Source organism: Poecilia mexicana, unplaced genomic scaffold (assembly GCF_051168715.1).
Source record: "Poecilia mexicana isolate PSO_F unplaced genomic scaffold, ASM5116871v1 scaffold_15, whole genome shotgun sequence".
Taxonomy (NCBI): Eukaryota; Metazoa; Chordata; class Actinopteri; order Cyprinodontiformes; family Poeciliidae; genus Poecilia; species Poecilia mexicana.
The window spans coordinates 8,998,976-9,025,875 of NW_028263384.1; the positions used below are offsets into that span (position 1 = coordinate 8,998,976).

General features: G+C 40.4%; 1 long non-coding RNA gene across 5 annotated transcripts in view; it reads right to left on the minus strand.

Annotated features, from left to right (window-relative positions):
• The window catches only part of LOC106907758 (uncharacterized), a 172,582-nt gene extending 149,300 nt beyond the window's left edge, over positions 1-23,282 (minus strand). The window contains exons 1-4 of one of the 5 annotated variants that reach the window (XR_015765464.1): positions 22,934-23,282; positions 22,799-22,858; positions 14,407-14,563; positions 4,911-5,000 (exon numbers count right to left, since the gene is read on the minus strand). This is a non-coding gene — a long non-coding RNA (uncharacterized LOC106907758). The remainder of the gene's footprint in view (positions 1-4,910; positions 5,001-14,406; positions 14,564-22,798; positions 22,859-22,933) is intronic. The other 4 variants (XR_015765463.1, XR_015765465.1, XR_015765466.1 and 1 more) reach the window with 4 other exon arrangements.
• Between the last annotated feature and the right edge of the window lie 3,618 nt (positions 23,283-26,900).

A 26,900-nucleotide genomic window follows, 5' to 3' on the forward strand; every position in this document is an offset into this window, starting at 1 on the left:
AGAATCTGTCCAAAATCCTGATCATCTCCGAGTCTTTGGATAAACAATTACTGTCAAGACTAGAGTGGAACTTGGAGGGCGGGAGTCCTTTACACATTAAAACATGACAGCCTGGGGTTGATTTACCATGTCAGGATCTACACAAGTCGCCACAATTGATGGAAACGTCAACTCTCTCAAAAGTGGAAAAGAATGTTGGGAATCATTTCACAATCCTAAATGTGTTTTGTAAAGTGCTTTGTGGTTTCTGACATGTAAAAGTTGCTACAGAAATAAAGTTTACGTACTTAAGTGGCTCCCACTTTCAAATGGCTTCAAAACAACAAAATTAATCTGTATTAGTTTAAAAACGATAATCCTCCACGTTGCCATTCCTGCCAAGGGTGAGACAATAGGGCCAGTGTGGTTGGATACTTTAAGCTCCTTTAATTACATGAAATCATGATTTGTAAACTCCTTTTCGTGTTTATTCAGATTATCCTTGTCTGGTGTTATTGTTTTTTGATGATCTCAAACGTTTAAGTCATACAGAAAAAAAAAACAAAAAAACAAAAACGAATCTCTGCCAGGCAAATACTTTTTTAAACAAATCGATAAACTGACAAATCGGCTGATATTTGGGTCTGCATGGGCCCTAACGCCAAAAAAGTATCGCAAATCCCACTGAGGCCTGAACACTAAATGTCTAAAAGCACAACTAATGTCAAAATAAGATCACAGGTTAAGATCAAAACAGCTTTTATAAGATGGTAGATTTGAACATCACTTTTTATTTCTCATAAGCACCAAATCAGAAGGACATTACCACTTACCCCTCTGCACCTGACAGGGGATCTGACACCTGGCATTGTGATTTCTCGTAAATAACTTGTCATGAGTAGAAACGGTTTCGCTTAAAATAATTCTGGTTGTTTTTTGTTTTTTTTTGTTTTTTTTTTCTCTTCCTTTTGAGGGGTAAATCATAACCCGTGAAACTATCTGCAGCCTGCACTCGACCAGAGCTTTCGTTGACATTCAGAAACACGTCACAGTGAACCCACCGTTCTGCAGAATGACACATCAAGAGCATTAGTTAAAACGAAAACAAAATTACTGCCTCATCATGAGAAGATCGTCATCAGCAGCATGCAGCTTTGGCCTCCAATGTGATCGGTTCCTGTTTGCAATTCTAGAAGTGATCGGCGTGCAACTGGGAGATGAACTCCTACTCCGTCCAGCTGAGGAAACGATGGGAACTTATTAAATGCAATGCTTCCTCTGCAGTTCCCACGCTTATCACAGCACACTTGAACGATCGAGTACAAATGGCTGCTCACAAGGCCAGACGGGGCCCATGTGGAGTCATAACCACGATGGGTAAAATCGAGAGCACATCCTAATCGTGAGGTTCATTCTGCTGCTCAACATATGAATGGTCTACTTCCTGCTAATGAATAATAATGACACTGATGCAGACATCACTGTAGCCTTGGAGTACAGTGAATGCAAACATGACAAGTATTAAGTATTTTGATCAAAGATGAACTTTTTTGAAGTGGATGTAAGGAGAACTCCCAGCAAACGAGTTCGACACAAAGTTAAAACGCCAGGATGTTTGTCATCGTCTGACTGAATCTGATTCGTCAAGAACCATCCGGATGTTCTTAGGATCATAACACACTCGCATACTTTATAAGACGACATAAAGTGTGCAAGTTTATGTTATCTTGTAAATTAAGTATGAGATAATATGTCCGACAGATAAAGATGAACAGCTGAACAAGATACGAAATATCAAACTGTATGTCAACATAATTTTCAATACTGTGGCCACATTTTTCAAAGACACACTTCTGTCTAATAAAAACAGAAAAAATGTAAAAACTTCAAAAAGAATTTAGTCTTATTTAGGGCAAAAACATTAACTATTGGGCAACTCAGCCCCTTTTAAGAAAAAAATTTGAGTGTTGTTTTCCTTTTTAGCAAAACAGCAAATACTACAACACTTACTAGATGTGTTAATATACTTTATGGAAGTGTGTACCTTAGATTTAGTTCTGTCTGCCGCCAGTCTGTCGCAGGGCAACACAGAGACAGACAAACTCCATGCAGAAAGACCCCGGGCCGGGAATCGAACCCAGGACTTTCTTGCTACAAGGCAACAGTGCTACCAACTGTGCCACCGTGCAGCATCACTAGTTTCCCTTACTATGAAACAGAGTCATGAAGTGAAGCATGTCAGTCATTTTTTTCTGCTTTACCATTTCAAATTAATGCCATGCAGAGTTTGTGTAAAAACACACATTGACTGGTGAACATAAACCTGCATAACACTGAGATTCACGTAACATTACAGCGTTTCGTCCATTAATATTTAAACAGATACCATTAGCTGTGGCCATCTGGCATCTTTACAACTTCGCCATTGCAAAGTCCTGAATGTGTTTGACGTTTTTAAAGTCTTTTCAGACATCAGAGTGTTTGTAATTAAGATGCTTCCGTAATTAAGATGCATAGCTAGCATCTGGGGGTTATCGGTATCTTATGCTGTGGCATAAAGCGGATCCAAAACGCAGGAAGGAGGCAGGAAGCAGGCGGATTAAAGTCAACTGTTTACTTAAAAATAAGAAAACACTAAAGCTAAAGTCAAAAGGTGAGTCCAAAACATGCAGCCGGAGGGAAACACAGGGATACACAACAGGAGGATCTGACCAAGAGCTTTTCTGACAGAGATATTTACGCAGCAGAGATCGTTGCTGAACAAGGAGCAGGAAGTGGATTAGAAACTTGGTGCAGCTATGAGAGGAGGCAAGTAACTGAAGCTGAACTGAGGAAATGGGAGAAGCGGCTGCTAGCATACATTTTGCATGTCCATGTCATTTTAGTAAAGATCAGGCAGCAGCTTATTGCTATGATTCTCCTCCATGGTTCCTGTGAGCCAATGAAATGAGGGGAGGGTCTGTGTGTGTGTGTTTAAAAACTTAAATACTCTTACAACGACTTACTGAGGTTTTTGTGAACCTTTAACTTCTGATACCCGAATGTCATTTTCTCCAGGGACGGATTCGATTTAGTCAGTTATTACATCTCAATCTCAATAATTGTAAATAAAATAAAACTGGAAAAAAACATGACAGAGAAGCAATCCCCACACATAAATATGCAAAGAAAAAAAAAAAAACAGGATCCAACTGAAACTGAAACCTTATCTGCTTTTATCAGTAAGAGCAGACAGCCTTGAATGCTAAGTTTGACAAACCATCATAGATAAACAATAACAAATATAACAAAGACGAGGCAGAACTAGATTAAAAACCTAACATGGAGGTTCTGGCTGGCTCAGTTGCGACATGTGCAGAGGCTCACGGCTGTCCTGGGTTCAGTTCCCGATCTCAGGCTGCATGCCTCCCCGTTTTCTCTCCTCGCTAATTCCTGGCTTTGTACTATTCAATAAAGGTCACAAGAACCTAAAAAAAAGACTAAAATTTAAATAAAATTATTAGTAGCAGCATTCCAATTCAGTGCTCTGAAGTCGAGGAGCAAATTCATTCTCCAAAACAGCGCAGATCCGTCAGAACAACCAGTACCTCTGGTGCAAAGTTCCTTCATGAAAAACAAAAAACAAAAAAACTCTACAGCTATCTTTGAGTTTATCGCAGCTCATTTATCTCTCTGACATGGAGCCACGCACGACCGGTGCACAAACAGAAAGTAAGACTTTGACGAATGCTGGCTCAGCAGAGCACTCATTGTGGGAGGATTGTGGGAGATTGAGTCTGCAGATGAGTCAAGGAGACCCATTATACTCGATATCAGTATGAATGGCCTGGCTCTCTATCTTTAGGTTTCGTGTGGGAATCGAACCAACATCTGCTCGGCCGTTGCCTAGGAAGACCTCTCTGCACCGTGAAAAACATCTGACACAATGCGTTTGTTTTTCAGCTTTGGGTGAAAAAAGAAAACATTATTGCATCCAATGTAGAGGTTGTACAAGTGGTTGTGTTACGCTGAACATTTCCAGATTCTTTGGTTTATTACAAACGGATGAGAGAACTTTAGGTGACCTAGAGGGGTTTTCTAAAATTATTAGAAAAGCTAGGCATTTCAATCGGCCAGCTCGGCTGTACGTAATCGATTCGAGCATCCTGTGACACAAAAAGGAGGCAGGTTCTTCAAAAGATCAAGATACAGCTCTTCTTTGAAGAAGCCTAATTATTTTTCCAGCTAACTGGCTATCACCTGCTTCGATCAGCAGGCAGACAGCATGATCACTACTTGTATTGTTTTTAATATTTCTGACAGATGACCTCTTATCTGTCTTTTGGCAGTGGTTCAGTCAGCCTGCTTTGCAGATTTTATCGCGTGAAGAAGACTCTTTGAAGCAGCGAATTCAAGTTGTCGTTGGCAGCAAACAAAAAAACACACAAAAAAAATAAGTTTGCGTTTCAGCAATTCATTTGCCTTAAAGGTCAAATCTGGACAAATTTCAAATATACCAGCCGCAACGCCTTGGGGAGTTTGACTCTGACACTGAGCAGTTGCGAGGTTAGTAATTCGGCAGCTGCACGTGTTGATGAACGATAACGTGCAGTTTTGATTGCATCAGTCAGTCAAACATCAATGGAGATGACTGTGCTCAGAGCTCACAGTGTCCCTCTGCCGAACTCTAGTCATGGTCAAACGGTAACCTAAACTTTCTAGCGGTATTCAAGCCGGGCGCCGGTCCAGAAACCTGTCATGCGCTTTACCTTTTGCCCCTACTCTCCTAATCCCAGCCTTCATCTCGCCAGTCACGCAAACAAAAGGCAAAGGCGACTTTTAAAGGCTCGCTCGATTCCTGTGCGATAACGTCTGGCTCCGAGAATATCAGCCGATGACGGATGGCTGCACATCTGTTCTCTGCGTGTCAGAGGGAAGTCAGTAACACAGACCTGGAAACGCAAGTCAGCAGTTCCTCGTTTCATTGTCCTCCTTCCAGTTCTTGCTGTTACGGTGCACGGTGAAACGAATGAGATCATTTACTGTAAATAGAGAGAAAGAGAGAGAGAGAAACAGGCTTAGAAACAAAATGCTATGGGGAAAAAAGAATGCTTCACAATAAAGTAAACATTTAGGGCGGCGGCTCTTAAATCTAACCCTCTGAAATAAAACGCAGAAATCACAACAGTAAGATTAAATTACCAAGCCTCTGAATCTTTGAACATATGTCATACATGATACTATGTTTTGGACTACAGCGAGTCCATGCATTATAGGACATATACATATAACCTTTAAATAATTATCAAATCTAGTTCGACTTGTTTAGGACACGTCCCACAAACGACATAGAAAAGTTGATTGGGGTTCATTTGATGCCAGTCGTAGATTTACTTTGAATTTCTAAAAAAAAAAAAAAAAAAAAAACCCAGAAAAGCAGACAGTGAAACAAACACAACGTGGTGGGGTAACAGTTTAGGGTGTAAAATACTAGTAAAACATACTTTTATATTATTAACCCACATCTTCAATGCACATTATTCTCTCTTTTTTATCATGAGCTAACGCTATTTTGAGTGTTAGCATCTCAGCTCAGGAACAGGACGATGAAGTTCATCCAAATTGAGAACATGTATTGTTGGTGAGCAAAGTTTGGATCCATAGCAACTAAAATAGAAAAGTGTCAACCACATAAGCAGCCTTTTTGTGACTGTAGCATTGCACACATTGAAACTGCAGGATGACCCACAGCCCAACATCGTGCAGCTCTGATGCCGACTGGAAAAGAAACATTTCAGAGAAACCTGCATGCCAGTCAACAACCACACAGACAGAAGAAAAATAAAATCGAAAGCTGGAGTCATTTTTTTTTTTTTACAAATAATTGCATTCATTTAGCATAAATGCTGCCTCGCATCTTTTGATTTTAGTTGCCAATAAGTCGGAAAGATTTTATCAGGAAGTACGTTATGACTGTTAATCTGATGTTTATGTCGTAATATGTCACCTGATAAGATTCTCTTTAATTAATCAAATTAAATTTTATTTTATCTCCACAGCTCAGGTTTTTTGCAGTCATCCATTTTACTCATTACGTTAGCTTGAGTAGCAAAGAACCTGATTTGACTGGCAGCCAATCAGAAAGATGAGCACAGCAAGTGCTATTTCTATCTCGTACGCTCAATTTTAACTTATATTTTATAACAATGATGATGAACTTATACTGTGTGTTTATCCTTGTAAAATGCAGTTAGCTGCTGCCTTTGTGTGATGAAGTGAATTCATTCAGAAACTAAAGAGTACGTGCTCAGATGTGCTCTAGTACTTGTGGGGACTGAACAAGGTGTTAGAAAATTCAATCACAACTAATGTAGAAATTGAAGTCTGGTCTGGATTTTGCCCTGATGAACTCAGACATTGCCCTCAACATTCATATGGTTGGAACATAAAATTATCAGTGAACTTTTCTTCTTCTTCTAAGAAAAGAAAAAACAATCGGCAAGTTGCAGCTGGGTTCAAAAATGGGTGGAAATAGCTCAGACCAGCTGGATTTGATTTGGACCTGTATCTAATTTGTGTGCTTTGCTTATGCATATTCTCTAAGTAAGAAATTGTGTCAACAGAATTAACATTGCACCACTTTTTCAGATTGTATATTATTTGAGACAAACTCAACCTAGAAAAAAAAAAGCTTAATCAGGCCTCTTTTTTTTTTTTTGGCTGAACATCACATGTTGAAGTATGTAACGTTTTCTATTCGAAACCATTTTTCATGTTGACATCCCCTTATCATGCCATCTCCCCACCAGAGTCTTTCCGTACTGAGATCAACCCTCATCGACCTCAGAATTTGTTGCTTTTGCGTTGACATAAGTGGAAAAAATTGCCTGGCGTTGTTTAACAATGGAAACACTTTCCAGCAGAACAATTCTGAGATTTTACAAGTGGGAATAGACACCCACACATCCGCTTACTGAATCTGGCTGTTTTTAGTTCATGTCACAAGGAGTGTGTCTACGTGTCTGAGCACATCTAGAGGGACAACGAACGCCATTCAGTGGCTAGTAGAAGACTGTCAACAACTTTACCAGAGCAGACTAAATTACGTTTAGTAACTTATGTTTGTCAGTCAAAACGAGGCTTACGAAGTTACTTTTGTGATTTATTTCACAACCTGAAACAAGTCAAACTTCTCTGTGCAAAAGTTTTTGAAAGTGGGTTAAATAAATAATGGGAAGCTGTTTAATTAAAGAGGAATTGTGTCCAGATCACATCTCTGATTGGGGCAGATTTCAGCACTAGTTTTACTTCCAAATTAAAAAAAAAAAAAAGTGGGGGGTGAGGGGCTCGTCTGTCTTTCCCCGTCCTTTTTCCTTCCTCCCTGCAGCTGCCTCGCCTGCTCTGTTCCTGGGAGACTCCGGACACGGAGCCGTCGTGACTCAGCCAGGAGAGGATCTGACTCACCTCCTGTGGAGTCTCGGCACTTAATTCCCACGAAGGTGTTGCACAGAGATGCTATTGTGCGTCTGATTAGGCTAGACATACTGACCGATGGGGCGGGAGCGGGGACAGAGGGGGCAGCGAGACGCTCTTCCTTTGGGAACACTGGCTTATTTGTCTCTGAGAAAGTTTACAGTACTGGTCCTAATTCTGGCATCTTCTAAGAGTTCATTCAGGAAGCCCTACTGTATATTGATATGTTTCTGTGTCCTTTTGTGTGTGTGTGTGTGTGTGTGTGTGTGTGTGTGTGTGTGTGTGTGTGTGTGTGTGGTCTATGATGAATAATGGCTGGGGCAGACCACCATGATCATGTGTTTTATTCGCAGATGGGCTCTTAATGATTCCCCTCCATGGAGTCTAAAGTGACCTTTGGGAACTGCTTTGCCACACATCACGCAGGCCGTGTTAAACTTAACTCGCTGCAGTTTGATGATTTAATCATTTACCATGTCGGAGAAAAGGTGAATAAAGAAAGCTGGTGAAACTGCAGACATGGCAGAGTAAAAAAGTTTCACAGTATTTACACAAAGACTTAAAACAAAATATTTTTAACAAAATCTATTTTGAGCAAAGAAGCCATTATTTTTACTTCTGCCAAAACTTGTGTTTATATTAGTATATATTGAGCAAACATTGAAAAGCTGTTAAATTTAGGTGGTCAAAACTCTCTTGTAAGAAAGACAAAAGTGTTTTAATCTTTCAGCCCGCTGACGGGCAGTGTGTGAATTATGTGGAGCATCTCATCATAAAAGATTTTAAATGGCATGCTGGAAAATTTTTAGCTGAAAGCTGCAATTTGATAAACCCGACAATAGAGCATCAGTTTAAATTAGTTGTTTTAAATTTTCTAAAAGGAAAGAAGGTAAAAAGGCGATACCTTAAATATTTCTAAATGGAGACACTAAATGAGCGGCAAAAAAACTTTTATGTTTTCCAGTATGTAGATAGAGTTCAGATCAAAATTATTCATACACCTGGAATATTTAGGTTTACTGAAATGCTTCTTTTGACAGGAAGTCGTGCCAGCAGGAATCCCAACTTGAGTCTGATTAAAGATTAGGGTGATGGCCAGGGGCTTTCCAACAGAGGCGTTGGCCGGGGCAGCAGTGGACACCCCAGGTGTCAACAGTGATGACTGTCAGATCACTACAACGGGTATGTCAATTCAATATGAAACAAAGACAGAAATAATTTATGTTTACACTTCCTCTTTACACTCTTCTTCTGCTAACACAGATTTTATCTGCAGCTCCGTTCACCGTTTCACAAATTACAGTTCATTTGTTATTCTCTAACTGCAAGTAGGAAAAAATTAAGAAAAATGATGGAAAATCAAAGCTACGTTAAAAATAAAAGTGAACAAGCTCTACTCTTAACTGAAACTCTTATTTGAGAGGGCTCATCAGGAAATTGATCATTAGCAAAACGGATAGTTTTCTTGGTCGTTTTGGACTGAGAGAAGGTCGGACGCCGGGCAAGTCGTCAAGAAAGTATGTTCTTTAGGTAGCAGGTTACTCAAACTGAATATTTTCTTTCATTAGTATAAGGACTCCTAAATCACCCCCACTCTGGTCACCACTTTTATGAAAGTCCAGCTCTGCCACCGTCTTTCAACCTCACAGGCCTGGGAATAAAAAAATCATCACTGAAGATAAATGGTCAAAAATATTAGATGGAAAATGCAAAACGTTGGTCAGAAATAGAGGAAAAACATAACTGCTGTAATGCCACTAAGGGCTTTGTTAATAATTATTTTGAATTCTGTTTAAACATAAACAGATATATATAATTTCCGTCTCCTCAAATCAAATTTTAAATTATTTGAAATCTAAATTTGTCAGGAATAAGTTTAGGCTCAACTGCAACTACATTAATGCACATGGATGTCTCCGTAGATCTGCGCATTTCAACACTTTGATCACATAAAAAAAAAAAGAGAGATGCTGTGCTTAGTCAACTGTAGGTTCATATAAAATTGACTTAAAATAAAAAGAAAACCTCGTAATTTCGCCATACAACGTAAAACAAGAGTCTGCTAATAATAGCCTCACTCAGAGGCTATTTCAGCGACGATGGCACAAGCGTCCGGACGCCAACGCAACAGGAGGGAGGCCTCGAAGTTCCACTGCGAGGCTGGAAACTAATAAAAGCTCGAAGTTTCCAGGTCACTGTGTCTGACTGACTTTCACATTTGCCTCGACAATAAAACTTTCACTCAGACACCATCTAACAGTCACCATCCAGTCAGACCAAGAGATGCAGTGTGGGAGGCAAAAGTGGAAAGCGCAGTTATTGTGCTTGCACAATCTCTCTCTCTGATGTGGACCGCTTCAGACGGAATTCATTTAAAGTCAGTCATCTGGAAAGACAGCTGAATAGAAGAAAGGGTTTGTGTCCTTTGCATCAAGCGGATGACTGTTTAAGGTAATTCAAAAAATACCTGAATTTATTGCGGCGTCCTAATTTGCAACAATCCCCACCCCTCCCGGATCCAAGTTTGAACTCATATCTGGCTACAGATCTCACCGGCTGATAAGCGAACGACTGTACATGACCTAATGAGGTACGTCACATAGTGTAGCTTTTATAAAGAAACGTGATAATCTGCAGGGATTTATTTTTATTTATTTTTTTTGTAGTTCTGCATTTGCTTTCTCAGCGAAAACGGCACTTGCAGATTTGCAGAGGCAGGGTTTCTCTCTCCAGGAATCAGAGGGGTAGACCCGACGCTGAAACACATGATGCAAACAACCGGCACAGCAAACAGCCACACCGAATGAAAGCTTCACGCTTCTGCTTAACCTGACCTATATACTTTAGGGCTTTAAAGAGAAACTAAAGATCCAACAGAAATCCTGTGCACACAAGACCTTCAGCCTTCTTACTCCCCCCCCCCCCCCCCTCCAACAGAACCACAAATCAATGCAGTTTATTGGAGTTTTATGTAATCGATTAACACAACACTGCTCATATTAAGGGGGAAATAAAGAAAGCGGGACGTGAATTTCAAAAACTACAAAGAAAAATATAATATAAAGTGATGTGTACACAGGCCTCTGGAGAATTACAGTTGCAAGTCTGACTAAACTCCCCTTTGCAGAGATGCGATGGGCCTCTCTGCTGCTTCTGATAAATGTTCTCCTGACCCATCACGCCAGTGTAGGGCCAGGAGAGGGTGGACGGTCATGCGTTGGCCGGTTTTGTGTTTTATGAGGGTAATTCCTACTAAAAACAGACACAGTCGATACACAACAGAACAAAAACGACAGAAAACTCAATTTGAATTGTTGAATTTTGATTTTACAGGTAAAATATCAACTGTTCACAATAGTTCACAGAAACAATTTTGTGAATAAATTCAACTGAAATCCTCCTTTCTTTGTCCTGTCATCTTATAAATATGTCTATTCAAATTAAAAGCCTACTTTAGTGGACTTTAAGCGTCTGATCATTGCAGAAATAAAGACACAGTGCAAAGTTTAGCTAAAGCAGCTAGATTATAAGAACAATTGGTCTATTTTTGCCAAGTCTTTGAATTTAGCTTAATTTATTAATTTGCTTATTTTCTGACTGATCTCTTTTTCTTTTCTTTTACTTGTTTAGAATAAATTTGCAGGTTAATTATTTGTAGCGTATGTATTTATTTTTGTTTAAGACATGGGTATTTCACATACAAATACAGAGGTGTCAGGCAAATTTATATGCGTGTGGTTGGCCGTATGTATTTTTATCAGTCAGTCAGTCAGTGGGCGAGCATGTGAGGCAGTCAGTCAATCAATCAGTCATGCAGGAACCAGAGCAGGAAAGGCAAAAAAGGATCCTGTGAACACGTACTCCATTGTTTTCCTGCAAACTTTGAATCATTTCACCACAGAACTGCAGTTTTGGACTTTTTTTCTTTTTCCGTGCCGCATAAACCACAAACCCGCGGTGCATTGAGCGACTATTCGAGTTACATTCACCTCGAGTTTGATCGCTCTAAAGTTTTCTCGCTTCATGGACACTATCCAGATGATTAAAAACTCGAAGAAAAAGAAAGACGGGAAGAAAATGGAACACCTGTAGTCACCTCTTTGTCATGTCAGAAGTGGAACAATACTACGCAACTCAATCGGTAATCACTGTGATAGGTGTTAAACACACGCACGCACACACACACACACACACACACACACACACACACACACACACACACACACACACACTAGACTAATTATTGCCACAGCTGCCCCCACTGGGCTGATCTAGTGTGTGAACCAAAACCTGGCTCTTTCTCACTGCTCCTCCTTTATTATGTTTATTTATAAAGCGTTCTAATCAATGACAGCCAATCAATATCTGAAATTTCCAGGGGGCGGAGTTTTAAGTGATCATCCATGGAAATAAAAGCGACTCTAAAGACTCGGTTAAAGCTACTATTTCCAAATCCCCACTACTTTGAGGATTTGGAAAATGCTGCCCTCTCCTGGCTTCAAAGAGGAGTTACATTAAGACAACCAAAAGGAGCTTAGTATGACATTGCAGTGGTAGACAGATCTGTCAATGTCTGATCTGTCAAGGCATGGATTTGATCAGATCACCTGAAGCTGTGATGCGGTATCTGCCAGCTAGATGTTAGCATCTTAGCCCTTCGATTGGGCTGATTTGGTCATCACATCCCACAAACGTTCGACTGGACAGAGATCTGGGGAATCCGGAGGCTGAGTCAACATCTAGCATTCGGTCATGCGCTTTCCTGAACTATTTGTGCTGTGTGTTAGGACACATGCTGCCATCAGGGCATACAGTTTCCATGAAAGAGTGTACACATTTCTTATGTTGATGCAATGAGTCATGGGGACACCCCTAAGGACAGAAAGACCCAAGGTCATTCAGCGGAACACGACAGCTTTGACCCTCTTCCCTTTTTCCCCATGTCCATTCTGATGCAGTGTGTTTCCCAGGTGAGCCATGCACACACATCCAATTACCCAAAAATAATGCAAAAATAATTCTACTCATGGTTGGTTCTTTTGGCATTGAACAGGGGTCAGCATGGGCATCCTGACGGGCTTAAGGTTAAATATACTCCCATAGGCAAAAAGTGGCAATGCTGCAAAAAACTTCCAGTAAAAATCTTTCACTTGACTAGTGAGACTTTCAGCTGTCTTTGTACAGCAGGTCTAGGTTTCTGGCAAAGTCATAAACATAAATGGTGATTGCAAACAGTGATCTCAAAGCTTTTCTTACGCTGCTTCTTCAAACATCTTTCATTTGACCAACAATATTAAGAGGTTCCCTTACACAGTGAGATGGTGGAATTAAGAAGCACATTTTTTTTCCTGCCATACCAATTCTAAGAACTAAATGCTCACACCAACAAATAGGTACCCTGACCATTTCATCGGTCAGTCGTCCAAACGTTATGCCTGTTCGGCTTAAGTCTCACTGGAATGGATAATAGAAAGGCAGGAGTGACTTAAATAACCTTTTATTATGACTCTATTTAGAGAATAGTATCTCTAAAAAAGCAACACAAGTGAAGCTGTGATTGTAGTCCACACAAGATCACCAAACCTGAATAGCAACAGATAGAAAATAGGTCTGATAAATTTAGATTTCAACATTCGGATGTCAGGGTCACCACGGAGCCACCCGGCCAGCAGCTGGTGGTGTTAATGCTTTGGCAGATATTTTCTTGGCACACTTTGTGACACGTAGTACCAAAGCCATATCAGCCTACCTGTGGATCCTAGCTGACCATGTCCATCCCTTTATAACCTCTGTGTAACCAACCCATCCTCTGGTGGAGCAACATAGCCCACAATGGCATCAGACTCACATCAGCACTGTTCTCCAATGGCAACCACAGCCTCCAGATCTTAATCCAACAGAAAACCTTTGAGGAAATTAGTCCAAATCAAAGGTTTAGTTTCTGAAACCTTTGTCCAAAACTGGAAGAGCTGATCAAAACTAGATATTTCTTAGAACCTGGATGTAGATGTGTAAAAAGCTTTGAAGAATCCAAGCTGTTTTCTACATGCAGTCACATTTCAAGAAGGCAAAGATTTAGTCCAATAAACTGTGTACCGTTTTTAAATCTTGGGAGTACATCTTCAAAAGCCCCACGCTTTGCCAGTGTGGTGAACTAAGAAGGATGTCTGTGAGATCTGCGCCCTTTAAACTCAGACAGCAGATGGAGACAGAGAGTAGTGAAAGGCCTGGCCCTCAGAGTTTGGCTCCAACCTTGATGGTAAATTGTTTGTTTAAACGATTTTTATAATTGCTGTTATAATATCTGTTGTAATCTCTCAAAAATTAACAACAAGCAGCAGGACAGAAGTCACTGTCTAATGTGAAAGGAAAAGAAAAGCTGATCAAGCTTCCAGACTAACAGCTTTACAAGTATAGTTTCAATATGGCACATTCACTCTGACATTCATTTGCATGCTCCCTTGTCGCACTTGGCTAAAAATCAACTCGATAGTTTTCTCCCCAGTTTTGCTGTCATCAAAAGATTGAAACTTCTTTTGCTGCAGCAAACGTTGTGCAGAAACATTGCCGTTTGGTTCCGTTTTATGTAATAAATGGGCTCTTCCGCTAGAGGGCAATGTAACTCAACGTATGAAAACCTTAGAGAATCTAAAAATCAAAACTACAGTGCATCAAGAGATTTTGTTCTCTCTTTTTTTCTCAGATCCTAAATCCGAGGAGTTCTCTGACAGATAGTTGTGTCTTCATTTGCTAACAAGCACATATCGTAACCTTCCTAAAATAATGGCCAAAGTTTTTGTTTTGTTTTGCTTTTTGCCAAAAGATGATTTAGGCAAATACAAAAACAATTTTGAAAAAAAAAAAAAAAAAAGAAAAAAAAAAAAGGACTTAGGCTATTATTGTAGGAAGGTGACGATATGCAAGTTCTGCTTTTAAAATGCTCTGTGAAGACTGTGTGAGAAAAATAATCAGTACCTGAAGCTGCAGAAAGTAATTTCTGTTTCATGCACCATGTTATTCCCATGACCTTTGATCCTTTCTTTGATGGCGGCACTGACAGGAAATCCTCCCAACATCGTTGCATGAAATACAAAGGAGAGGACGCATGAAAGAAGAGGCAGAAGCCTTTTGCCTGAAAAGGAAAGCAATTGACAGATGAAACCTCTCTTCTTTTTATGAACAGAGTTTCGCGCTCCACCACCACCACTTCCTCTGTTGTGAAGCTGACGGGTGCAGTTCTTTACTGGAAACCAGTAGCTCTGACTAAGAACACCACAGTAGTATTGTATGGTGAGCTTGTGGCAGCCGTTAGTTGCCTAATTCAGATTGTGAGGCAGTTAACCCCTTAAATGGCATCTACATGAGAACCGGCGCGTATCCCCCTTGTTTCCCAGACATACGCTGTGGCAACGTCTTACTGGAAACCAGTGGCTTCAACTGTAAACTGGTATGGTGCGGTGACCATATGGTATTCGCACGCTGCAGGCCTGGGTGTGGGTATAGGTGTGACTGAGCTACGTCGGCTTTGCAGGATTTGTTCGAGAGTTCAACTACTGAAATCAAACAGAGAGCCGTTGAAGGCATGATAATCCGTCCTCTTGATCTTGCCTGGCCGCTGAGCGTCGTCTAACTGGCTCCTGCGCAAGACTCCGCTGTCGCCAGCAGATTAAAGCAACTCACATGTTAAGCCTTTTGACAAAGACCTTGTAAGAAAGTCGTGAACTTCAAGATGACAGCGAAACAGATGTCAACCCAACTCGTGCCTCCATTAGATAAAGTCTGAATACTATCAGAGGCACCTTATGTGTCATAGATGGAGTGTCTAAAAATATACCGCCATCACACGTGCAGAAAAGTGATGTCAGCCAGTCTCAGAAAGAGACACCGACGCCACAACCAATGTGCACACATGCTCTGATATCCACCATAATAAGCTACTTTTTGCCCAAAGTTACCTTTTTAAACAGAAGATCGTGTAAGTCAGTTCACCAACACTCCATGTGCACATTGATTTCAAACAGCTAGAATGATAGGCGCGATGCATGCTTACAGCACCTTTTTACTTCTGCAATTTGCACCTTCACCCTCAAGCCTGCGCAAACGCTCCACACAAGTCAGTAAACACTGATAATAGCTCTTCTGCAATCTATTATGCAAAATACTCACTGAGGCAACTGTCTTGTCTAGTGAAACGCTTTTTGTGGTTTTCTTGTTCTGCGTTATGAGAAAAGATTTAGATTCTCATAAACCCTCAGGCTCGAAAGCTAATCAGTCGCCTGTCAAACTACAAACAAAGCTGCCAGGCTGAGTTCCTGAAAAGCTGAGATATTGAAGATAGCTTTTTTCTTTTTAATTTACTAAAATAGGCTGTATCACAACGTTGCTCGGTGTTGAGCGCAAGAGGAAGTGCTACTGTCCCCCGTGCTGCAAGCTAGACCTATTTGCACTTACGACCACTGAATTGATGCTTAGCTTCTTGGCTAAATGTTCTGCTACGTACTTTTTTTTTTTTTTACAGTGATTTCTAAGAAAACACCCAAGAGTTGTTGAGTGGTGTTTTCTTGCTGGAAAAGGTTCAATACCTGAAGATCTCATCATTTTCAAGTTCAAAAAGATTCACAATATTTCTCCAATCAGAAAATTGTCTGAGATGTGAAAGAAAGAAAGGCAATAAGCAGAATCCATGCTGACTGGCTAGTACCAATTAAATAAACTCGTATTGCAACAACTGGTATTACAAGAAATAGCTTGCTCCAGAGCTCATGAAAAATTCCTCAGTGATAATCGGTCTTGTTTGTTGCCAGGAAGAGATGGCACCGGAGGTATGGCAATCGAACCTCTAACTGTCACTGATTGGTATAAAAACTTATTTTAAATTGTTTTCTGTAGCTCTTCCCATAGAAGACATATGATAATGGTTGTACAAACAAAGAGTATTGACAACTATTTGTATGTTCCAAACACAACTGGTGCAATAGCTAATTTGGGAATGCTCATTTGTTAGCAACAAGATGGGACTAGCCAGCATTAGTTAGCATAGCCAGTTCACATTTTCAATAAACGTTCTTACAAAAAAAAAAAACATCTCTCTTATAGTGGCCAGGTGATTTTTTTTTTTTTTTTTTTTTTTGTAGTTCTTGTATAGTAAAGAACAGAGACTGAAGAGGAATGCTAGGACACATTACATGGTATAAAGGAAGTTAGACTTTTTTCAAATAAAAATGTCAACACAACCAAAGAGAAAAAAGAAAATGGAGCCAAGTAGATGTAACAAAGTGGAAAAACACTGCCAACTAACTACACTCTGTAGTTTTACTAAGATTTAAGGAAGTTACTAGCAGCTATGAGATGTTAACTGATACTAATCAAATGTAGTTAGTAAGCTAGTCCTCAGTTTAAAGCTAGAATAGCAGAGTAATACATTTTCTGTCATAAACTCGGAATTTCAAGGTCAGCTCTTGGATCATTTAAACTTTTTTTTAGTCTGAGTATTTTTCATAGAATCTAAGGGGAATATTGACTATTTTAATTCAAACTTGACTGTAGTGATGCTAGGCTAATTTTCTCCCCCTGTGAGCCCAGGGTTAGATGCTACAAAGTAGAACAAAGTCATCCTAGATCCAAGTGAATACAGACAAAATATGCTGTTTTAGGCATAGCAAGTAATCATACTTTACAGAGTGTTAAACTATTTATGTAAAGGGAACAGCACAACAGCTCTGACAGAAATAGGGAATATAAAAATGGAGTCACAGCTGCAGGGTTTCGACATTGGTTGTTTGAAGAAAGTGCAAGTAAAGTTCCTCATTCATAACGTCAATGTCAACCATAAAGAGACTAATTTGTTTAAAGACAAATCTGTTTGAAGGATCTGTGTTGCAACCCAGAGGCATTTTTTTATTATTATTAATTATTTCTAATCTGGAAAATGAGACTACATGACTAGAAACAAAGTTGTCCAAATTTGAGCCAACAATGAAAAAGCAGCAAGCGAGCCGACTTGAGAGAAGCTTTAGTTTCTGCGCAGTGGTTGACGCAACGGCTGACTTTGTCAATGCGGCCTTAGACAGGAGGCTCGCTTTCATTTGAATGAACCACTTGTGATTTGCATTTTTGCAAATCATATTTACTCCATGTTTGTCTCCGAGCAGAATTAGGTGCTGGAGGAAGTGTTGACAGCGAGCTCAGAAAAGTGAAGCGATCCATCTATGGCGGAGAAGTCAGACTAGGTAAAAGTCGGCCGTGTTTGGACTGCATTACAGCTAATCTTCATCACTGCGTCTTTTCCAATAATATGCATAATCAAGTTATTATAAAGGGGTTGTTTTTTGTTGTTGTTTTTAGCACAAGTATTGCATTAAGATTAGCAGTCCCCTGCAAGAATCATCTTATAGCTTTTCTGGTCTGTCACGAAGATTACTACAAGAAGGAAGCCTGGTAGTCACACCAATTGGACTATTTTAATGTATTTTCCCCAGAACTAGTTGCTTTGCTTGGGGTTTTGAATCTATAAAATGGTACACATTCATTTTAGCGTTCTAGGCCATGCATAAGGTTTCATGTTTCAGTCTGGTTTTGAAGCCCCGTACAGCCAATCATGCAGCTGTGTCATCAGCTCCACAATTTGCATTTGCTGCATGTGGCGCTGTGGGCTGTCTGAGCAGATCAAAGTGTGTTATATTATCTATCTTTCTTTTATTTACAGGCCCTTATGCGGTAAAATGGTTTCTCAGTTTCAATTGCTAATAATAAAAAAGCCTTGATACGTACTAGAGAATTTTTTCCCACAAATTCAAGCCTCCATTCTGTGACTGGCCCGTTCAATTCTACACCGTCTGAGTCACATCCAGGTGGAACAATGTGGAAAGCATTTAGGCGTGACATGTTTCTCAAGCTCAGTGCCCGCATGACCCGTCAACCACCAAAGAGAAGGTTTACCGTGGCTCATCCACAGTCAAAGAGCCGATAACTTCAGCCGCGCCTCACCTGTCTGAGACAGTTTGAAGCTGAACTTTAGGCGACCTTCGCAACTTTGGCAATCACTTTTGCTCAACTTCGGCCTGAGTTTCCGGAGCAACATCTTGCATGCACATTTCCCTCTTATTTGCCAACGAGGAGGCACAGCACACACAAAGCAACCTGCAATCAGTTGGTTCCGGCTTTGACTTCATTTCCATGCTTACCGACTCGCAACACAAAGGACGAGCAGCACAGTAACAAGAGAAAGGGAGCTTTTTTTCTTTTTTTTTAAATACCCCTGCTGCGACCAAGGAGCTTTAGCCAAACAAAATGAATTCCTAAAGAGCTCAAACTGCAGGAAAATTCCAGATGCAAACTGAGTGGAATTTTAAACATAGAGCATAGTGACGAATGTAATGGAGCGGGATGGAGGGGGACATAAGTGGAGGATCCTTTGCCAATCAGCTTCTATATGTATAAATGGTTTGCATAGTATGCAAACCTTTCATGCTAACCATTGTTTACAAAACTAAAATCTAAAACAGGATATTAGAAACACTAACAACAGGGGAGGAAAGCATTTTTATCCTCCTGAGAGAGATGGAAATTGACCAAAGCAGCAGGTTATGTCTGCATATTATATATTATTGAGAAAACACATTAGTACTGGTAAGACTAAAGTCTGCACTCCATCAAAAGTGCTTTCACTTGTGTTTTGTTTAGTAAAATTAGTTCACCTAAATGGCACTTCTTAGATTCTAGTGAACACTAACTTAAAGGTATAAATTTATACCACCCGTCCTGTTTAATTGACATTTGCAGCTCGTTTAATAATTATTGCTCTTCCAGCATTTTATATCAACACTCCAGAGCCATTTTATTGTCCAAGACTGATTGAGACCTTTCTGCTATCAAGCTCAGGCTAAGACGTTACTTCAAAAAAAATTGTACTACACTAAGAAACCACTGGGTGGCACACTAAAGCAAGGTAATCTCAGTTCTGATTAAACTATGTCAAAAACTAACCCAGACTTTTGGAGGGGAACATAAGTCCACTGGATTTATGCAGAGAGGATTTATCAGAAGAGTTCCTTTAAAACTCAAGAATGTACTCACACCTCATCTGAAAATGGAGAATACTTTTGCTGATGCCCCACAGAGACGTACTGCTGCATGTGAAATGTGTGCAGAAACTAGTGTTGCTTCGCTTTGACAGTGGCTGCAGTGTGTCTGCTGTTGCACCCTAATAGGGGTTAAGTAAGGTTAGGATTTGCTAAAAGGTTCTAAGCAGTTAGAATTTTACCTGCAATAAGAAGCTGCCCGTAGTTTCATGTGTACCTCTACATATGAATTACTTCAACGAAAATGCTTTACACATTGTGTTAGCTTATTTTACACAGAAGCCTCATCTGTTTCCTGTGCAAATACTTTCTTGGCTTATGTGAAACATGACAATATAGCGTTTAGATATCCCTTTAACGGTGCTGTATAAATAAACGAGGTGCTGCTGTGCACCTTCTCAACTTTACCATAATCTAGATTAAAAATACTTCTTACATAATCTAAGATCTTGTCACTGATGTATTTATAATTCGGCATCAGTTAACATCTCGCAAGACTTTACAAGCCTCACTTCCTTTTGCATCCACAGCATCGCTGCTGTGGATGCAAAGTGCCTCAAGTGACAAGAGGAAGTTTGTGCTGCGAAGGTTGCCGAGCAGTGCATCAGGCAGAAAATAACGCGATAAAAGCACAGAACAAATTATCTCAAAGTACAACCCTCTCTGAATAAATGCGAGACCAATAAAATATGCAAACACACTCCCTCGCTCTGTGCACACGCACACAAACACACGCATGCATGCTCACTCTCACATAGTTTCTCTTCCTCTCTCTTTTAAAACACACTCAATATTCAGCTCATATCCGGGTTGACAGTTCTGCACCACCTCAGACTCCAGCCACATGAATGAAGGAAACAGGGACAGGGAATCCCCATGTCACTCATTATGAAACTCTCACACACACTTCACACCGCCAGGCATGGTTAATGTACATGTTCGGTGGGGGGTGAGCAGAGAAGTCGGTTGGCGGCAACAGGGAAAAGAAAATGTGAAGAAGGAAGGTAAAACAGAGTTGAGCAAAAAAAAAAAAAAAACACCAGATGCTTTGAGTTTTGCATGAAAGAAAAGCTATGTCTTTTCTTAGAAAGTGAAAATAAGAAGAAGAAGAAAAAAGAAACAGTCTAAGTGTGACGAATAAAGATAAAACACTTTTTAAAGTCAAAAGGTAACTTCAAATATTATTGAAAACAGGAAATTGATGTGAAAGGAAAGTGGTATAGATCAGAGGAAGGACTATTTTTCAGCTAAAAACCACGTTCACAAGTCATTTTAATCTGATACATCTGTAGCATTTCCCAATAAATGTTGTAAGAAGCTATATGTTTTCATTAACATGTAGCTTGAAGACTTTCGGGAGGTTCCTTCAAAGTTCAGTAGGAGGCTACGTTCGGTCTGGGGGGAGAGAAACGAGAACTAAAACCTAAAGTTACATCCAGAGCAGACAGGACGACTTACAATAGTGGGTTTAAGAGGACGGGACAAGATTTGAGCTCAAATGTGCTTTAAAGAAACTCTTTTCTGTTCAAGTTCAGGCAAGACATTTCTATATATTTAGAAAATGTGCTACAGGTGCACGACTGCAGTCCAGATTCTGTGAAACAGTCAACAGAAAGGCACTAGCTTTAGAATAGTTAGCAACTAGCGGTTAGCCAGTCGAGGTATTCTTAGAGAGAGCACCGTTTTTTTTTTGTTTTTTTTTGTCAGTATTTTCTTCTAGAGCCAAAATACTGCACATCCTGTCTCATTTCAAAATAAGAGTCTCAAATGCAGTAACAAGAATTCAGGCTTAAGGCCATCTCCTGTGGCTCACAATAATGATTTATTACCAAGAACATGACACAGATGGAGACTGCACAAGACTGAGATATACTCCGAGTTCGAACATGGCGTGCCAAAGCATCCTGTGACACTGCTAATAAAAGCCATGACAAGTTTTCTTTCTTTTTTTCTAAACCAATAGGAGTATGTTGCAAAAAGAAAACAATGACATTGTGTTTCTTAAAGTGGAGCTTCGACAATGCATCTTATTTTCTCAGGACATCTTATCCCATTTGGTGGTTTCTTGTGTACTTTGAATTGGTGCAAATATGCACAATTGTGTTGAACCCAGTAGAACAGGCTGGGAGGTATCAATTCAAACGGAACTGGACAGCAGCAACGCGTCAATGTGTCTTCAATTAAAATCACTTAAGCCATGGAAGTTGTGTTTTGTTTTTGTTTTTTACTCTGCACTCTTAACATAATCGGTTTAAAACTCAAAAATCTTCCATTGAACCAATGACTTATTCGTCTGCAGGTGGCTCTGAGTTGACGCCGGTGATTTCAAATCTAACACAAACAACTTTAACAGGAAATATAACCCTGAAAAAAAAATATTGAATCAGTCCAAAAAAGTTCAACACTTTTCCTTCACAAAAGCGACCTCAGAGCACTAGTGGAGGGAGGATCCCCACAGCATCATGCTGCCGCCATCCCATCTAAACATAGGGGCTGACGTTGACGTGCGGCGTCAGTTTCCTCCACCCAGTATGTCTGCATTTAGCCCAAAAAGTTCTCGTGTGTGTGCTGTGTCCGCTTCATGGCTTGTGTCGAACATTACACGGGACTTCATTAGGCTTTTTTTTTTTTAAATTGGGCCATTAAAGGCTTTCTCATTGTTATGCTCTCATTAAGGGCAGTTTTGAAGACTTGACAATAAAGAGTAGCTAAGTCGCGGCCTTGAAAGTTCTAATTATGGCTCATAAAGGAACTTCAAGCGCCCTGTGAACGCACCACCCAACTTCCCGAGAAGCCGGAGAATGGATTAATAATTTAGGCGACGCCCATTGCATTCCGGCTTGAGTCTCCCATAGGAGTTGACGGTGGTTTCAAAAATAGACAGTGAGATTTTATATAGATATACAAGTTTTTTTTGTTTTGTTTTTTTGGTTGTTGATGTTTTTTAAGTTTGTGGATGAAGATGCAGTTACTGACAGGTGCTATATGCATCACGCAGAGCTAAATAACCTTGCGTCAGGTCAAGTCATTCAATAACTTTAAAAAAAAATAAAAATAAAAAAGGAAGAGGAGGACCTGCATACTATCTCTGTCTGACACCGCATACTTCCTTTTATCTCTGCACAATCCGCCCATTATGCATGAGTGAACGCTGCACGGCCTCCAGAAGCTTTCAGCTTTTCTAAACTCCATCTCTGATGTGTCAAGTGCAATTCAAAGAAAAAATATAGTCGTAGCTGCAGTCAAGTTGCAAAAAAAGAAAAAAAAATCAGTTTAGGTAAATGCACCTTCATCAAAGTCACAGGCACAAGCTGCTTCCTCATTTGGGCTTTGAAGGGACCGCACAGCTGTGAAGTGGAGAACTTAACTTTTTTATGCGTTTAATTCATAGAACAAAAAAAAAAAAGAACTCACAGACTTACCCCGAGTCACTGGCGGCCAGTCGCAACTTTTGCATGTCTTTGCTCTTTTTTTTCTTTTTCGTTTTGTTTGCTTTTTTTTTTTTTTTTTTTTTTAAATCAGCCAAGCATTCACGAGGCGCGCACTGAGGACCAACATGACCCTGACACATTTTCTTTCACTTTCAAGCTTTTGCAGGTCGGAATAATTTTTAAAAAAAAATCTCCCTCCCGTCCTCCTCCCACCCCACCTGAACATGAGCTCCAGGAACCCATGTGCGCGCTTTCTGTCCCATCTTCCCCCCCCTACCCTTCCTAACTGCTGCACCAGCCTCCCCGCTCCGCTGAGGCTCCACCATTCATACTGAGCCCGTCTGACAGACTTGCAGAGTAATAGATTTTCGCATTTCTGGGCACACCCACCAGTTCAAGACCTCCCATTTGTGCCGCAGCAGAGAAGGCTTGGTCATGAATGGAATTCTCTGGTTCCCGGATGAGCCGTGATCCCACGCTCAGAAGCATGCAGACATTCCGGACCTTTTAACAAACAATGCAATAAGTGATGACTCTGATTATGGTGAGGAATGGGAGAGAAATGAAACCTTCTCTTCCGCAAAAAAACAGAAGTTAAAACAGCTTAAAGCTGCAGTTTGTAATAAAAAAAAAATATATATATATATATTTTTTTTTCTTTTTTTTTTTTTTTACATATTTGTTAAAACTGTCACGATGTCATGATGGTGTGGTATGAGAATCTGTGAAACAAGTGAGCTCCTCTGCCTTCTCCCCGTGCTCATTTGAAACAGCCAATCAGAGCCAGGAGGAAGGTCTTAACGCTGTCAATCATTCTTGTATATGCTGTTGACACCAAGTCTTCCCTTATTTTCTGCTATGCTACAACTTCCTCCTGATAACAGTCTGCCACAAATGCTAAGGCTAGTTAGCATGGTCACAAATAATACTCAGTTTCCCTGTACCAATGGTTTCTCTACCATTGGTACATCAAGCAGCATGTAGCCGAGGATGATTGACAGCACTAAGACCCTCCTCCTGGCTCTGATTGGGGAGATGGTGGAGCTCGATCTTTTCATATGCCATCTCATAATATACAATCACGACATAGTGAAAGTTTTACAAAATATGAAAAAAAAGTGACTTACTGCAGCTTTAACTGTCGAAATCTAGCAAGAGAAAAGCCCTTAAACACATTTTTCTCCCCACATTGCCACACTAGCAAAACACATTTCGATGTTTGTGGGATTTTATCATAGGCCAAAGAGTGCAGACATAAAAAGCAGAAGAAAATTTATACACGAGTTTCAATGAGTTTCATCAGAGGAGTCGACAAGAGAGCCATGGAAATTCTAGGTGGGAAGAAGAATCCCAGTTTCAGGCATGCACTCCACAAAATGGCAAACAGAATGGCCACCGTTGAAAGGAAGCCATGTGGGCTTCATGTCCTGCACATGTTCCACGTGTAGGACAGAGTCAACACGTGGAGCATGGTGGCTCTGTCCGTACAAAGTGTTTGTGTGTGTCCAAATTTGCACACCATCTTTAGGGTGAGGCATGGTGGCAGTGGCATCATGCCGTGGGAATGTTTTTCCTTAGCAGAATACGTGAGACTGGTTCACCTTAAGTCGGACGATGAGCCTGTGTATAGGACTGGATCGTAGCATAATCATGAGTTGGAAAGAACCAGTCCAGACCTAAATCTTGTGAACCGTCTTATCTTTAGTACGCCATCGATTCTCTTTCAAGGTGTACAATTTTCTACAAACTTTAAAGCTCTGCCAAAAAACACAAAGATGTATTTCATGAATGTCTTTACCTTTCCAAAATTAAAACTCTTACCATGGCAGCACTTTGAATTCTACAACTATTGTCCATTATCCCACTTCTATAGATTACATTGTTGAACATTTCATACTTGTAATAGCATCTATCCACCTTCTGTGCCCATTCAGTTCATGCGGGCTCATGGAGGATGTGCTGGTGCCTACGTCTATGGCACCAGAGTTGTGGGGTCCACCCTCGACGGGACTCTGGTGCCTCGCAGGGCAACACGGCTCCTTGGTGAAGGGAAAATACCTGTCTCCAGGGGTCGGGCTACATAAAACACTCTCTGAAGGATTCGTCTCACAACTTTTGTGTTTGCACATCAGGAACTGCAGACAATTATAGTCATCAAAGTTTTGTTTGCAGAGTCTTTTCATGGCCTGTGCCGGGAGGATTGGTACTTTCCCAGCGTAAAGCGAACCATCTGTGATTTAAATCTTACGGCGAATCATCCAGCTGTTGTGAAAACAGATCAGCACAATATATCACTGCAAGCCAACATTAAAAAAAAAAAAAAAAACTTTATAGAAGTGTTAAATTTTACATGAACAGTAGATACAGTAGATACGCTTAAACTTTATCATTGTACACTGGCCCTATAAGTTTTGTCACTGACACGAAGTCTACTGGATGCCTGTAAGGTCCAAAATTGACAAAGATGTAGTTTCGTCTTCTGATTGGTTTTTATCATCATATCACTTTTTAATGCTGCAAACAATTTGATTAAAAAAAATTCACAGTATAGTGAACTGCATGAAGAGTAAGGGCTTCTCTAAGCTGATGGGAGGTCCTGTAGAGTTCAAATTAAACCAATGCTAAATCTACTAGGACACTATATTTTGCTATTTTCATATCATTTGCTTATGTTGGAGGAAGCTGGTATATTAAAAACAAGTCATGCATATCCAAAAGGGAAATTTAGAGCCTTTTTGTGAACATGGAGGAAGTAAAAGCAGAAGCTGATATAAAAACGGGAGTGACTTCCTTGCAGCTTGTTTCGTTTAGCTTCGTAGACACATGCTACAAACAGGAGAAAGAGGTCGTCCCTGTACCCCCCACTACATGCTCAAATGTGTCACCTTCTGTCATTAAATGTTGCTTCTCAAAAGGAGTCAAGAGGATTCTCCCAAGGAAGCGCACTTTGTTTTGTAAGACACAAACCGGAGTGCAATCTAGTCAGTTTCTACATAAACAGTTACATAACGTGACAAGGTCTGCAATCGTCAACTACTGCACCAGATGTGACGCAACCGCTGGGTTTATAGTTCGCTTGACCTTTTGGAAGAAAAGTGGACGTTAGAGAAGAGGGAAACGCAGATGTGGTGACATGTCAGGAAGTCCTCCCACACCAGATGTTTCAGTCGTGTTTCTTGAAAAATTGTTCTAAATCCCATTGAAGCAGTTCCCTCTGTGCTTTGAGCAGCATGCAGAGGAAAACCTAATCTAAGTAAATAAGGGTGTGAAAGCAGCCCGACATGCAGATCACCTGTTTGCATACAGGTGGGAAAAACTTTGTTTTGTTCCAATTGCACTGAGTTGGATGTTTTAAAAGTGACTTATACTTCCTTGAACAGGTCAGGATAGGTCTATGGGCTATACAAAACCTGTTCATTCATAGATTATGAGTTTTCAGTCTGGTTAGTTCCATCTGTGTTACTTTTAGAAAGAGCTGTTTGTTTCAGGGCCTCTTGTCACTTTAAATCCAAATAAGCTGGTGCTGGCCATGCCTCCCAACTTAACGTTTACACTCGCATGTGAAAATGACTGCAACTAAAGAACCGCACATCTTTGACAAGCAGAAGTGGAGCCTCCTGCGCAGCCAACAAGAATGCAGCAAGTGGTTTCTGAGTAGTTGGTCTTTTCCAGCAGCCATTGTACAGTGCATAACATCTGTAAAACCAACTGACCAAACGTCCAAGTGCTCTGCTTGGGTTGATAAGTAACGGAGCTGGGTTCAGCTGGGGTTCATTTTGGGGCTGAACTCTTTCTTCACCAGACCAGATTGAAGTGGCACAAGTATTACTGAAGAAAATTTGACACAATTGGGTCTCCAGGCAATCTACCCCAACTCTTCCCATCATCACTCAAACACCTCATCAAGACACCCAAATTCCTCCACTTGAGGCAGAAATTTGACTTGAAGAAAGCAATC